This window comes from Helianthus annuus, chromosome 4 (assembly GCF_002127325.2).
Source record: "Helianthus annuus cultivar XRQ/B chromosome 4, HanXRQr2.0-SUNRISE, whole genome shotgun sequence".
NCBI lineage: Eukaryota > Viridiplantae > Streptophyta > Magnoliopsida > Asterales > Asteraceae > Helianthus > Helianthus annuus.
The window spans coordinates 191940645-191956310 of NC_035436.2; the positions used below are offsets into that span (position 1 = coordinate 191940645).

The 15666-nt window shown below is 38.5% G+C and overlaps 2 long non-coding RNA genes across 2 annotated transcripts; both read left to right on the top strand.

Annotated features, from left to right (window-relative positions):
* The first annotated feature begins 1419 nt into the window (after positions 1-1419).
* LOC110937658 lies at positions 1420-2499 on the top strand. Its single transcript, XR_002590937.2, has 3 exons — positions 1420-1497; positions 1576-1615; positions 2421-2499. It is a non-coding gene; the product is annotated as an uncharacterized LOC110937658 (long non-coding RNA).
* Positions 2500-2814: 315 nt separating this feature from the next.
* On the top strand, positions 2815-3351 carry LOC110937657. The gene is made up of 3 exons (XR_002590936.2): positions 2815-2922; positions 3030-3204; positions 3330-3351. It is a non-coding gene; the product is annotated as an uncharacterized LOC110937657 (long non-coding RNA).
* The last annotated feature ends 12315 nt before the right edge of the window (positions 3352-15666 follow it).

Here is a 15666-nt window from a genome sequence, read left to right on the forward strand (position 1 = left end):
GACGATAATATGAACCAAAGGTTCCAAGAACAACGTTCTTTTCTATTAAAATTCAGTCAAAAACTGAGTAAACAATAAACCCTAATCTACTTCTCATTTATAATATTATTTATCTGAATTAATTAGAGTTAATTACTGTTTTCCTCCCTATGGTTTGTCAAAAATCACTATTTCAGTCAATTAGTTTAAAAATTGAGATTTCAGTCCCTATGGTTTCACTTTCGTAACTATTTCGGTCCACCTCGTAACTATTTCAATCCCTGTACTTAACAGAATAATGGATTGAAATTGTTACGAAAGTGAAACCACAGGGACTGAAATCACAATTTTTAAACTAATGAACTGAAATAGTGATTTTTGACAAACCACAGGGATGAAAACAGTAATTAACTCAATTAATTATTACTTTTATATTTATATATTTACTTCAAATTCAAACTTAGTTATCTAATTTGATCTTAACTATATATTTGAACGTTTTGTTTAGTTTGGTATCAAATAGATTTTATGAAACTTGAAATAAAATTAACTAATATTATTTATCATTTATATATTTACGGAGTTTTAAATAAATGGTTACATTTATATATTTACGGAGTTAAATAAAATTAACTACTATACACTTAGAATATGAATTTGGTAAGTTAAATAAAATTAACTACTATACATTTAGAATATGAATTTGGTAATATAAAAAAAAGTGGTTAAATTTCAAACGTCAGCTAAAGTTCATGTTTTGTTTTAGAAATGATTTTTTACCTATGTTATCTTTTCTTTTTACTAGTTAAAAGATTGTATTTTAAATTTTGAGTTTTTAAGTATTAAATGTTGGTTTGTTTAGATGCATACGTTACTTTGAGTTAGATAGTTTAACAAGTTTACAAATACATTTTAAATTTTGTATACTAAGGGGGTGTTTGGCCTAGCTTTTTTATTTAAGCTTATAGTTTTTTAGCTTATTTTTACAAAATAAGCACTAATGGGTGTTTGGTTTAGCTTTTTAAGCTTATGCTTATTAGCTTATATAAGCTAATTCTAAGAAGCTTATGGGAACATGGGTTTTTAGCTTATTTGAAGAAGATGGTTTTTTACTCATTACACACAATGATATTATACCCCTTTCCATAATACAAAATAACTTAACAAACAACTAAAAATTAATTATTAATTATCAACTTGTAGAATACAAGCTAATTCAAACACTTAAAAATAGCTTATTAAATGAAATAAAATAAACATAAACTACTTTAAAATATAAGGATAAGCCAAAAAAATAAAACCTAGGCCAAACACCCCTAAATAGTATAAATGTAATTAAAAAAAATAAAAAACATATCATTTCACCGCGAATTTCGCATGTAGTAAATTCCAATAACGAGAAGATATAATCGACACGCCCTTCTCTGTTCGTGGAATAGAGTTGGTTTTTTTCTGCAAGATCGTAAAATTCTCCTTCCTCTTTTGTGGTTTCGCCATGGCTCGTGGTCCCCTGCTCAAGTATGTGTCCTTTCGTTTGTGTTTATTGATTGAGTTTGCCCTAATTAACTAATTGCGATTTGTTTTGTTGGTGATCAGAAAGATTAATGGGGTAACTGCATCACCTTCTGGATCTAAGGTTGTAAGAACATCATCATCATCATCAGTGGCGGACCCAGGATTTTATTTCAATGGGGTCCATTTTCGGGTCGGTCCTCCTTCGGGTCGAGTTAAAGTGAGGTTTGAACTAGATTTAAAAAAAAATAAGAAAAATGGGCTTATCAAGGATTGAACCCATAACCTCTTGGTGGAAAAGAGGGATATTTACCACTACACCAGCTTTCTTTTTATTTCTATAGTGTTCATCTAATTGTATTTATGGGGCCCATATACAATTTAATATACCGAATCTACTATTTTTTTAAAAAAGATTGGGGTCCGGAGACCTCGGTGGCACCAATGTGGGTCCGCCCCTGATCATCATCCATAAAACCTTTTATTATCGTTTCGTTTTTTACATATATATACATATATATGTGTTGCTTGTTAGGGTAATTAGCCTAGGGTTATTGATTTTCCAACACACTCTGTCACTATGGGGTCAGTTTAATTTCCGATAAAACCAACACTTGTTATTGTGAGTTTCAACTGAGTTTTTGTGATGATCAAGTTTAGATATATCCAACACAGAAATTAGTATATATGTATACTATTATGCTTTAGTTTTTGTCATGTCTTGCAAGTAAAGCCATGATTTTTAAATCCCAGTGTCACTAGTTTTTTTCTTTTTATTTTCAAACTAGGTTAGAAACCTGTGTATTATATTTTAGTATAGGTATGTTATAATCAAATGACTTGTCACCAGTTTTGTTTTTTTTTTTTTTATTTCTAGATTGTAGTGTACAATCATATTTAGTTTTTATTCTCATTTGCCATTTTTTTAGCTGGAGAAAAGGTTTGCCAAGATGCGTCTTTCCGAAAGTGGGAACATTAAGAAGAAGAAGGAGAAGAAGAAGGCGGCATCATCAGCGAAGGCTCATAATTGTAAGAAGTGTAAGAAGGATTTATAGAGTGACAAGTGTCCAATAACCTAAAATTAAACCCACTACATCACCACCCAACCCACCACCCAAAAACCTAAACCCCCACCCCCTACCCCCTCGGCAAAAAAAAAAATGGGGTGGGGTGGGTGGGGGTTTAGGTTTCTGGTGGTGGTGATGGATGTTTAAGGGTTTTTTTTCTTCTTTTTTTTGTGTAGTGGGTTTTTTTAGGAGCCTTTGTACCCTTCTTACAATTAGGATCCTTTGTATTTGATCCTAATCCATTATATATGATATATATCGTCATTGTATTGTGTTAATCATCTAGGTAATTCTGGTTAATTTTCCCAACTACAGGTGGCCAACTTTGCTAAGACAAGTGCTTCTCATTCTTATGTGACTGAAGGTAATTCCAGTTCTTTTATGCCAAAACATATAAATAATGCCTGCTTGCTAGCTGCAACATGATTAACTTTTTCTAATTCTAAACATGTTACATGTATATGTATATAGGGTCTCGACCTGCAATTCCATTTGTTGTATATGAGGGTGTTAAGGAGGTAGCTGACATCATGAGTCGTCCTGATTGGCCCAATCACAAACTTCAATCTGATTTGCATCAAGCTGAGTATATACTTATGGTGACTTGTCGCGCTTTCCGCAACTTGTTGCCAACTGGCTGGAGATAGTATGTTCCTTTCTCTTTTAGAAGCTCTATGCATACTTTTATCTTTCTCTTTATATAATGTATGTTTGCACAAGTACATGGACGCTGCCACACGAATCAAACTTTCATTTACTTATTTTTTTCAGCGCACGGGAGTATGCCAGTGTTGGCCCGAAATAGATCTTGATCTCTAGAACGAGCGTGAATAACAAACTTGAATAACAATAACTTGAATGTAATAACCGAATGTATGTACAATCGAATTAAGAGTAAGTGATTACAAATGAAAACAATCTATCCTATTTATAGTTTTCTATGGGTACGAGTGAAGAGTTGTGTCTCTTCGTGAATAGACACGTCTCTTGAATGTGTGGCTGTGATTAAACCTTGAAGAGGTATGTTGTTTCTTGTCCGTTCAATCCAACCGGTGCGTTTCTTCTTGTCTTTCCCTTGTGCCGATCGGAATAGGTGTGAGAGAAGGGACACACCTTTTCGGTAATGATGGTAGTTACCATCTTTCATTTTGACAACATTAGTCCTTGTAGTTCATAACCGCTATGTAATAATCTATTCTAACTATCCAACTAAGTGTGATGTTAAGAGATTAACCGGGTTTCATTCACCCCCCTAATCTCGAACATCCGTAAGTTGCTTCAAATCTTGAATTCCGAGCAGTTCCCTCATTGTAGCAAACTTGATTCTTGCTAGTGCCTTTGTCAGTATATCTGCCCGTTGTAGTTCTCCACTTATGTGTTCCACAGTGATATCTTCGTTCTCCACACATTCTCTTATGAAATGATAGCGTGTGTCAATGTGCTTGCTTCTTCCATGAAAGACTGGATTTCTCATGAGTGCTATTGCTGAAACATTATCTACTCTGAGTGTTATCTTTTCTTCCTTCCAGCCTGTAATCTCACTTAACAATCTTTTAAGCCATAGTGCTTGACATGCTGCTGCAGTGGCTGCCATGAATTCTGATTCACATGATGATTGTGCCACTGTCTGTTGCTTCTGTGTACACCAGGTTATAGGTGATTCTCCGAAGTAGAATACCAGACCAGTTGTTCCTTTTCCTTTGTTTGTATTAACTCCAAAACTACTATCACTATAACTTGTGATCTTACATCCTCCTTGCTTCTTGTAGATGATTCCATGCTCTTTAGTTCCTTTGATGTAACGTAGTATTTGCTTTACTGCTTTCAGGTGTTGTTCTTTTGGTTCTTGCATGAATCTACTAAGTAGACTGACTGGGTAGCAGAGATCTGGCCTTGTATGTAATAAGTACCTGAGAGAACCTATCAGGCTTCTGTAATGTGTTGCATTTACTAGATCTCCTTCTTCAGTCTTTGTTAATTGAGTTCCTGGAGTCATGGGAGTCTTTGTGTCATTGCGGGATAACATATCGGCGTCTTTGAGTATCTTGTTGATATATCTTGTCTGCTTGATGCCTATCTCACCCCCTGTTTGAATTACTTCTATTCCCAGATAGTATGCTAGCAATCCTAGATCGCTCATATCAAATTTGTTCTTCATCTGAGATTTGAAGACGTCTATCTCCTTTTTTGATGTTCCAGTGACTGTCAAGTCATCAACATAGACTCCAACTATTAGCGTAGAAGTTTCACTTGTCCTTGTATAGATTGCATTTTCTAAAGTGCACTTCTTGAAGTTAAGTGACTTTAGGGTTTGATCTAACTTCGTATTCCAAGCTCTTGGTGCTTGTCTCAATCCATACAGAGCTTTAGATAGTCTATCAACCTTTCCTTCATTTCCTGGCTTTACAGATCCTTCTGGCTGTGATACATAGACTTCCTCCTTGAGGTCTCCGTGCAAGAATGCAGATTTCACATCTAAATGATGTACCTCCCAACCTTGATATGCTGCTAAAGCCAATATTAGTCGAACTGTCTCCATACGTGCTACTGGTGCAAAGACTTCGTCAAAGTCTACTCCGTGTTGCTGAACATATCCTTTTGCAACCAGCCTTGCCTTGTGTCTGACAATGTTTCCGTTTGCATCTTTCTTAGTCTTGAATACCCATTTTAAACCTATTTGTTGGTGCACTTGTGTCTGTACTTTGTCTGTATTCGGTCACGTTATAAACGATGTCCTTGTTAGTCATGTAAGTTTGACCAAGTCAACTGTCCTCCTAGTTTGACTTGGCCAAACAGTTAGTTTGTGAATGTAACATGTCTGGTTCGAAGGATATCTCATCGAAGGATAGTTAGATCCTTCGATGAACTCGAAAGTTGAACCTTCGATGGATGGACCTCGATAGATAGTCCTTCGAGGTCACTGTGAACCCTAGATGGAAGTCTGATCGAAAGATGATCTTTCGATCAACATTCCTGATCCTTCGAAAGGTTCAACACCGATAGATGATCCTTCGAGACATCTATCGGATCCTTCGATCAGACCTGCTGTGTATGGGTATAAATACCCATGCAGTGTGTTCATTTCAGTTTGAGATGCACACAGACAGAAAGATATACTCGAGAGATAAGGAGAGCATTCTGTCCGAGAACACACACACATATTAGAGAGTTTGCAATACTGATTTGTAAACATTGTGCTTGTAACCGGAACCTTCATTCGTATTAATACAGTGGTGTTAATCGGTGAACCTTGTGTGTTTGTGTTTTTACTTGTTTCATCTCGGTTTGCTTGCTAGCTTGGATTCCGCACTCGCTAGTGGGTTTGTATAACAAGGTTTAGGTTCGTCATCCTCCGAGAGGGACCTACAAGTGGTATCAGAGCCGTGGCTCTTTACCTTGTTTAAAACCGGGTTTGTTCAAGTTCTTGGTGTGTTTGGACACTTGGTTTAGCACCCGTTTTTGGTGGTTTTTCTTACATTTTTAAACTGAAAAACGCGTTCTAAACCTTTCGGGAGTGTTCAAGGTTGGGTTGGGTAACTTAAAAACCTGTTTTTAAGTAACTTGGTGTTTTCCGGCCATATCTCCGGTGTGTTCCGGTGACCGGACATTCTGGATAAGGTTTGCCATTTTGGGAAATTTTATTTGAAAGTCAAAAAGTTGGTGAAAAGTTGTGTCTGCACATACTTTCTGCCGAAAGTTGTGCACCAACCCATCACCTTTCCCACCTACCCGTCAACTTCGTGTCAGTGTGTCAGAACATTCGAAAGATATCCTTCGACATCGAAAGACCATCTTTCGATCAAAGACAGCTCGATAGATAAGCATCTTTCGAGTAGTCTTTCGAAGTCTAAGCATTATCTTTCGTTCTTGGAATCTTTTCGAAGGATACAATCGTTCGAGCTACTGTTACTCTTCGAAAGATAAGGATTTATCTCGAAAGATAAGGATCTTTCGCTGTGAATCTTTCGAGATTAGTGAATCTTTCGAGATCAGAGTCGAAAGATAAGGATCTTTCATTGTGAATCTTTCGAAATAATTGCTCGAAAGATAAGGATCTTTCAAACTGTGAATCTTTCGAAGTCTTTCGAAGTCTTTGCTCGAAACTCAACAGTGATCGTTCAAACACTGTTGATCATTCGAACAAGTCTTGATCCTTTGAACAAGTCTTGATCTTTCAGTTCGTGTCTGTTTGAACTTAACAGTTTGTGGTTGTGTAGGTTTTCTATTTATATTTCATCAAAATGAGTTGTATAAGTCCTTGGGATTGGAGTTTGGACTCACAATCTAGTCAAGAACTAACTTCTGCTGCAGCTTGGGCAAAAAGTATGTTTCCACCGCCATCAATCAGTCCAAGTCAATGGGCTTTGGTATCCAATCAAAGTCAACGCATTCAAAACCTTTTGATTAGTGAAAGCGAAACGGGAAGCAACAATCGTCCACCAAAGTTGAATCATATGAACGACTTTCCATCATGGAAAAACCGCTTTCACACGTATGTTCAAGGGCAAAGCACCGATCTTTGGACGTGTTTCATCAATGCATTCAATGCTAATCTGGAGGTTGCTGCGTCCACTTCAGAAAGTTATGCTAACATGCTGGAAAATGACAAGAAGGCTTATGAATTGGAGAAAAAGGCTTTTGCTACACTTACACAAGCACTCAACAAAGATATCTATCATCAGTTCTCCTACTGCAATACCACGAAAACATTGTGGGATGCCTTAGTTGCTAGAGGAGAAGGCAATGCAGCTACTCGAAAGTCTCGCCATGATTTGTTGAAGAAAGAGTTTGAATCGTTTCAGTTTTTGGAAAACGAAACTCTAAATGATATGACAACACGGTTCTATCATCTGATTAGTGAAATGTGTGCTTATGGGGTTGTATCTACACAACAAGACATGGTGAATAGATTTGCTGATGCTTTACCTCCAAAATGGAGTTCCTTTATTGAGTTGTTGAAGCACACTGGAACTCTAGACACGGTTAACATCTATGAGTTCATTCAGAAGCTAGAACATAAAAATGATGAAGAAATCAGGAAAGCAAAGCGTGCTCCCGCTCCTCATAATACAGAAATGTACCTTCCAGGTTTCGATGTTTTGGCAAGATCTGCTGCAGCTCAGCAACCTAAGCTGCAAACTGCATTTGTCTCCAACACAAGTTCAAGTTCTCTTCCGTTTCCTCAATCAACTGCTGCTCCGGCTTTTGATCCAAGGTCTTACATTCCTGTCCCAACACAGCCACAAGTCCAACCACCACCGAAACAACAGCAGTCTCATTATACAAACAATCCTCAACCTCAAAATCCTCACACAATCCAAGTCGACAACTCAAACCTTTCACACCTCAGCATTGAAGTTGCTAAGGAGCACATGGAAATTATTAATACAATGGTCAGTGCTTACTGTGGTTTGGTAGCAGGTCAGCTTGGAAACATCAACATGACCAATGAAGATTATCAACAGATCGACAAGGAAGAAATGGAGTTGATGGATATTAAGTGGGCTTTTGCAAGTGCGGTTAGAAGGGCCAAAGACTTTATGGCTCGTACTGGTAGAACTTCGTTGGAAGGAAAGAAAGATACGAAGTATGGGTTTGATATCAACGCCGTGACATGCTTCAACTGTGGTAATAAGGGGCACTTCAAACGTGAGTGCACTCTACCAACAAAACATGGCAATCACAACCCTTTCAGAAACCAGACGAGTACTACAAATGTGAATGCCCAGCAAGAGAACCGTGAGAGAAGGATGGTAGCAGTTAATAACAATCAGGGCCAGCCTGGAACTTCAAATCCCAATCGGGCTTTGGCTGTTCAAGCTGATGAGGGATGTGACTGGTCAGTGCAGTTTGGTGATGATGATCAGAGAAGTGGAACAGCTTGTTATGCAAAGATCATCGAGCATGTTCATAAAAAAGAGTCTTCTGGAAGTGATGACAGTTCTGGTTATTCTGGTAGTTCTGATGAAGAAGGCTCTGTTTCTAGGGATAATCACTCAGAGTCTCATGTGAAGGAGGAAGGAGGTGATGATATTCAGGATCTACTGAATGAAGCTGATGAGCTTAAATGTCAGAAATCAATTCTGATTAGGAAGGCGGCTACTGCATCAAAGGAAATGGAGAAGTTATTTTCTGAAGATGGAGCTTTTTCTTTTCAAACTGCCTTTATGGCAAACGGTTTAGCCTCTTCTAGTCAGGTAAATTCTGAACCTCCTGCTCCTAGTGTTTGTAAATCATGTGCTGATATGAAGCTTGAATCAGAAAAGCTTCATAGTCATAATCAGAATTTGGTTATTGAGCTGTCGAAATGCAAAGAGGCGAACATGGCTTTAACTCGGAATGAAAAAGAATTTAAATCTGTAATAGAAACATTAAAGAAAAATGTGTCCGAGGTTAACAAAGTAGTTTACCACAAGCAAGTGAGTATAAATGAATATATTAACATTGTGGAAGAAACTAAGAAGCAATTAGCCATTGCCCAATGCGAGAATGATGCGATCAAACAAAAATTGGATAGTTATTCTAACTCCCAATTTGTGCTTGATCACATCATTGATGTTCAACAACCGAAGGGAAATCAGAAAGGCATAGGGTATAAGAAATGTCCGCCCCCTTTGATGAACAATTATACCAAGATGCCTGATGAGGAGGAAATGCCTCGGTATGAACCCAGTGTGCCTCTTGATGTTGAGGAATTTGCTGCTGGCCTAGGGTTCAAACCGGACAATTCTTCTAACACATCCTCTAAGGAACAAGAAACTTCATCATCCATGAAGCAAAGTCCTCCAATTATCGAGGACTATGAGACATCAGATGATGAATCAGAAGTGGATGTAGGTGAACAGGATAAATCACTTAACAAGATGAAAGGAGTAGTTATTCCACGAGAGAATCACATTCTTTGTGATCCTGATACTCCTGATGTTCCATCTGTTAAGAAGCAAGTGATTGATCCTGTCAAAGTTGATAAGACATGTGTGTCTACTGTTAAAAGTAGCAATGTGTTGTATACATTGGTTGGAGACAATAAAATCTACTCAGATCACGTTTTTCCAATTAAAAATGTAAATCAATCTTTGATTGATAAAGTCTTTGAAGACAACACAAACAAATTTTTGGGAAAAACACTTCCGGGAATTGTTGTAACACAATGTGATCCAATTCCTAAGGCTGAGATTAGAAAACAGTTTGGTAATCAAAAATCTTCAACCACTCAACAACCTACTGCTTCTAATGGTAAACAACCAGTCAAACGAGCTCAAAAGCATAAAGTTTCTCAGATGAAGTCTGAAACAAAGGGAGCTCGATTTCAAAAGAAAGCAAAAGATGTCAAATTCGTGTCATCCAAGGGTACTGATAAGATTGAAACTTTTGAAAACAAATCTAACACTGATTTTGTAAAACAAGTCACAATCTTAAAACGTAACAGTGATAACAATTACACTCAACGCACAAATGGGTGTGATGAAAAGGCTAGTACCTCGGGTTCCACGAGTTCGACATCTTGTGGTCAATCAAGTTCTCCAAAATTTATTGAAAGGAGAACATGTTTTAAATGTGGAGAAATTGGGCACATCATCAGAAACTGCCCAAATGCTCCAAAGAATAAATTTGTTGAGAAAGCTCCACCTGAAACAGTTCATCCTCAACGTCGGTCAGTTTCACCTAAATATGATAAACGAACTGTAAAAGAACAAGAAACTAAACAACGACATAAGAACATGAAAACTGTTGAAAAAGCTTTAAAATCTGAGGTTAAAACAGTTCAAAGGGAACCAAGTGTGTCACAACCTGTAAAACCAGAATCTTCAAAAACTGGTAGGCAAAAACGAACTTGGTTACCTAAGTCGGGTGACAATTCAGGGGGAGCAGTTGTTCTTGAAAACCATCAAGAGATTGATATCACGTTTCGTGATGCTCAGGGACGACCCAAGACCACTAAGGCTTGGGTCCCCATTCTCAACTGATGTTTTTAAATGACATGTGCAGGATGTTCTAGAAGGAACTATTAATAGTCACTGGATTGTTGATAGTGGAGCATCCAGGCACATGACTGGCGACTTACGGCTCCTATACGACGTGAGAAATATTAGAGGAGGGTATGTTGCTTTTGCGGGTGACAAAGGCGGATTTATCACTGGAGAGGGAAGTATCTCAAATGGTATGGTGTGCTTCGATAAGATCAATTATGTTAAGCAAATTGATCATAATCTTCTCAGTGTGTCGCAAATCTGCGATAAAAAAATTCACCATGCATTTTGATGATGCCGGCTGCTATGTGCTGAAACCTGGATTCAAAATTCCACAAGAATGGATTCTCTTATCGGCTCCGAGAGTTAATGATCTTTATATTCTCGACATGAGCCAAGCGATTACAACATCTGCACAAGTCACTTGCTTTGTCTCGAAAGCCACGGAAAAGGAGTCTATATCTTGGCACAGAAGAATGGGACACATTCACTTGAGAAAGATGAACCATTTGGTGAAAAATAATCTTGTGAATGGTGTGCCTGTGAGAAGTTTTCATCTACAAGATATCTGTGTCTCGTGCCAAAAGGGGAAGCAAACAAAGAAGTCTCACCCTTTGAAGAAAATCAACACTGTCAGCATGCCTCTCGAACGTCTTCATATGGATCTTTTTGGACCTATGAAGCACAAGACAACGTTCGGTGATGCCTATTGTCTAGTTGTTACTGATGATTACTCTAGATTTTCTTGGGTATCCTTCATGGCACACAAGAGTCAAACTCCTGGCATCCTCAAGGATCTTCTTACAATGTTGGAGAATCTCTATTCGTTGAAAGTGAAGAGGATCCGAAGCGACAATGGAACCGAATTCAAGAATCAAGTTATGGATGAGTTTTGTACTTCTAAAGGCATTCTTCATGAGTACAGTTCTCGTTATACTCCACAACAAAATGGTGTCGCAGAGAGGAAGAATCGAACGATTATAGAAACTGCAAGAACAATGTTAGTAGAGTCGGAACTCCCTATTCAATTCTGGGGGGAGGCTGTATCGGCTGCATGCTACACGTTAAACAGAGTTCTTACAGTAAAGAGACATGGCAAGACTTGCTTCGAACTCCTTCAGAAAAGGAAACCGGATCTTTCTTACCTAGAACCGTTTGGTGCTCCATGTACTATGATCGAGCCGGATGGAAAGTTTGGAGCAAGAGCTATCGAGGGTTTCTTCCTTGGATATGCTACTCCGAATTTTCGTGTTTGGAATCTAGCTACCAAAAAGATTGAGCTTTGGAGTGAAGTCAGGGTTCAAAGTTACACGAGTCCTGTTAGGGCTCCGGGTGATCCGTGGTTGTTCGACTATGATGGGCTATTTGACTCCTTCAATCTGCCAACCTTTGACGAAGAATCAGCAGCGGCTAGAATGTTGTTGGAAAGTGACAACGCTGCTGTCTCGCCTTTGGTTAGACCTATTGTTGTTGACCCCCAAGCTTCTTCGTCTGTCAACAATATGGTTCAAAATGAGGTTTATGAAGATGCTGCTGATTATAATGATTCTTCTGAAGATGATGAATATCATGATGCAGCTGAAGGATCTTCGGCTCCAGCTGCTCCTGTTCAAGGTGCCTCTGGTGATACACCTCATATGCAGAATGTAGACACTGCTGAAGGGAATGCATCCACCTCTACCCACATTCCTGGTGTGGAGTTGGTTGTTGATCTTAATCTTACTAATTTGGGTATCAATGCACGTGTGCCAGAAAATCCTGAAATGAGGATTCATGATACCCACCCCCAGCAGAATATTATAGGAGATGTCCATCGCGGTGTGCAGACGCGTAATCAGCTGAGAAACAACCGGAATGCTGGTTTGTATTCAGCTATAAGAGAATCTGGTCAACAAAATGACTGGTCCTTCGCGTGTTACGTGTCACAAGAAGAACCAAAATCGTGGAAAGAAGCGTTGAAAGACAGTGCTTGGGTTGAAGCCATGCAGGAAGAATTGCAGCAATTTCAAAAGCTTGGTGTTTGGAAGCTTGTTGAAAGACCTGAGAATTACAAGAAAATTGGCACTCGATGGGTCTTCAAATGCAAGAAAGACGACCGTGGAGTGGTTATTCGAAACAAAGCTCGTTTAGTCGTTCAAGGTTTTCGTCAGATAGAAGGGATCGACTACAACGAAGTGTATGCACCTGTTGCACGTCTCGAAGCAATTCGAATCTTTCTAGCCTATGCGTCTTTCAAAGGATTCAAGGTTTATCAGATGGACGTCAAAAGTGCATTTTTACATGGTGTGGTTGAAGAAGAGGTATATGTCGAACAGCCTCCAGGTTTTGAAGATCCTGTCCATCCCGATCGGGTTTGGTTGCTAAACAAAGCTCTCTATGGTCTTCATCAAGCGCCACGAGCTTGGTATGCAACCTTATCCACCTATCTGCTGGAGAACGGTTTTGGAAGAGGTCTTATCGATTGTACTCTCTTCATCAAAGAACAAGATGGAGATCTTCTTCTGGTACAGGTATATGTTGATGATATTATTTTTGGTTCTACTAATGATGCTTTGTGTAGGAATTTCGAGCGCATTATGCAGGATAAATTCGAGATGAGTGCTATGGGGGAGATGACCTTCTTCTTGGGCCTACAAGTGAAACAAACTGAGTCTGGGATTTTCATCCATCAGACTAAATATGTTGGTGACATCTTGAGCCGGTTCCAGATGTCCGATGCAACGCCCATTGGTACCCCACTGCCACAAAATCACAGAATTACTCCAGACTTGAAGGGTGAAGCTGTTAGCCCCTCATACTACCGCGCAATGATCGGATCTCTTATGTACCTCACAGCATCAAGGCCAGACATAATGTATCCAACGTGCCTGCTTGCCAGATATCAAGTCAACCCGAAGGCCTCACATCTTGCAGCTGTAAAAAGGATTTTTCGTTATTTGAAGGGTTACCCTGACACCGGTCTATGGTACCCTAGGGATAATAACTTTGACTTACTCGCATTCAGTGATTCTGATCATGGCGGATGCAAAATCGACGGCAAATCCACAACGGCTGGATGTCAATTTTTAGGAAATCGCCTAGTCACATGGCAATGTAAGAAGCAGACGTGCGTCGCTACATCAACATGCGAAGCTGAATACATTGATGCCTCAAGTTGTTGCTCCCAAGTTCTTTGGATCCAACAATTGCGGGACTACGGTTTTGAATTCCTAACTACTCCTATTTACGTTGATAATTCTGCTGCATTACAGATCACTAGAAATCCTGTGCAGCACTCAAAGACCAAACACATCGAAATTAAATATCACTTCACACGTGATTGCTTTGAGAAAAGACTAATCGATGTTGTTAAGGTCCACACCGATGACCAACGTGCCGACCTTTTTACCAAAGCTTTCGACAAATCTAGATTTGACTTCTTATTATTGGTAAACGGCATTAAGGTCAAGCAAGAGTAAAACCAACATCGGAAAATCATTTTTGTAAATACCTTTGTGTTTTAAATTTATCTTAGTTTATTGATTTTAGGGGGAGTAAATCCAAAAATCGAAAAATCCAAAAACATCGAAAAATTTCAAAAACACAAAATCAATAGAAAAACAAAAATGAGTTTCCTGGCGAGCAAAAGAGAAAATGATAGTACATCAGTGGTCTATCCAAACCTCTTTAAACCTTAAATGAAAAACGATAAGCAGCTCTATATAAGATGTATCGGTAGGCTCACAATCATTTTAAAGTGTGCAGGGTGATATAAATCTTAAATCGACTGAAGACCAGGTGGGAACCATTCATTGGCATATGGTCTTAGTACCGAAATTTCGTTTGATAGATTGCCGAGGTTCTGAGATATTCGGTCTTTATGCTGCTTATCATCTGGGTATCATGGTTGTATCTTTTACCGGAAAATAACGGGGACGCAAGTCTAGATCTTCCATGATACTATACATACGTGTACATAATACATACTGCATTCGACCTCAATAAGTGATAAACAATCACATGTCCAAACAAATAAGTGATAAAATATCACATTTATCCGGGAGTCAAGTTCGTCTCCCTGCTGTACGGAAGTACTGACCTGTTCACGGACTTGCTCCTGTGCCCTCATGCATATGAAAATCAAGTTCCTCATCAATAAGTGATTATATCACATAGGGCTTGTTTTCAAATCAAAATAAGTGAGTATCTCACAGCTTATACGGTCAAACAGATGATAATCAGTATACTCACCGGTAAGATGAACTCTCGTGCATACCTTGATACGGGAATGTGTCGTGATGTGGATGAACACCGGTCAGTAAGTATAAATCATACCTTAACGTATCCCCTCGCCATGATTACATCTGATAAGTTGAGCTTAAGTGGACAACAATACCGATAATTGTTATAGGATGCTTATTTTAATGTTAACTAACTGAACAACAAGAGTGTTTTGACATGACCGTACACTGATATGATTCTCTTACCCTCGAAACTCGCAAAAAGAATGTCTGTATATATTTATTTATTGCTTAACTTTTATTGTTTTATTTTTAAACAGTTTCGTCGTTTGGTGCATATCAGCACGACATTAGCGGTGATGTCGTTTGATAACACTCAAAGGATATTAAAATTGTTGTCTTTTAAGTTATTCAAAAATACCAAAAAGATTTTAGGTGAGTTTTAATATAAACTTTATAAAAGCCAAAAAGATTTTATTTCTACCTTATTTTCGATCGTACGATGTTGGAGCTCGAGTCTTCGTTACCTGAAACCTGAACGAAAACCGAATTGACTAAATCTTCATAAACGGTCGAAATTTGCAAGTTTTGAAAAATGAAATCTAAAATTGATAAATTTGAAAAACTTTCAAACTGTCGGACGGTTTTTGATAGTGACATGGTCATTCGTGTGTCACTTGTTTATACTGACTATTCCAAGCAGTTGTTCTCATTACGCGTTTAGATTTCTTGCATGTGCAGATTCTAAAGGCTAGGAGAACATGGTCGATGACAAGCTTTGGAATGAAGACACGACGTGAAGGCACTCAAAAGATGAAGATGATCGAGTTGCCGCGGACCATCATCAACACCACAAGGATCTCACTTCATAAAGATCAAGTTTCTCACGAGCATAACTCAAGGGGGAGCTTATGTTAA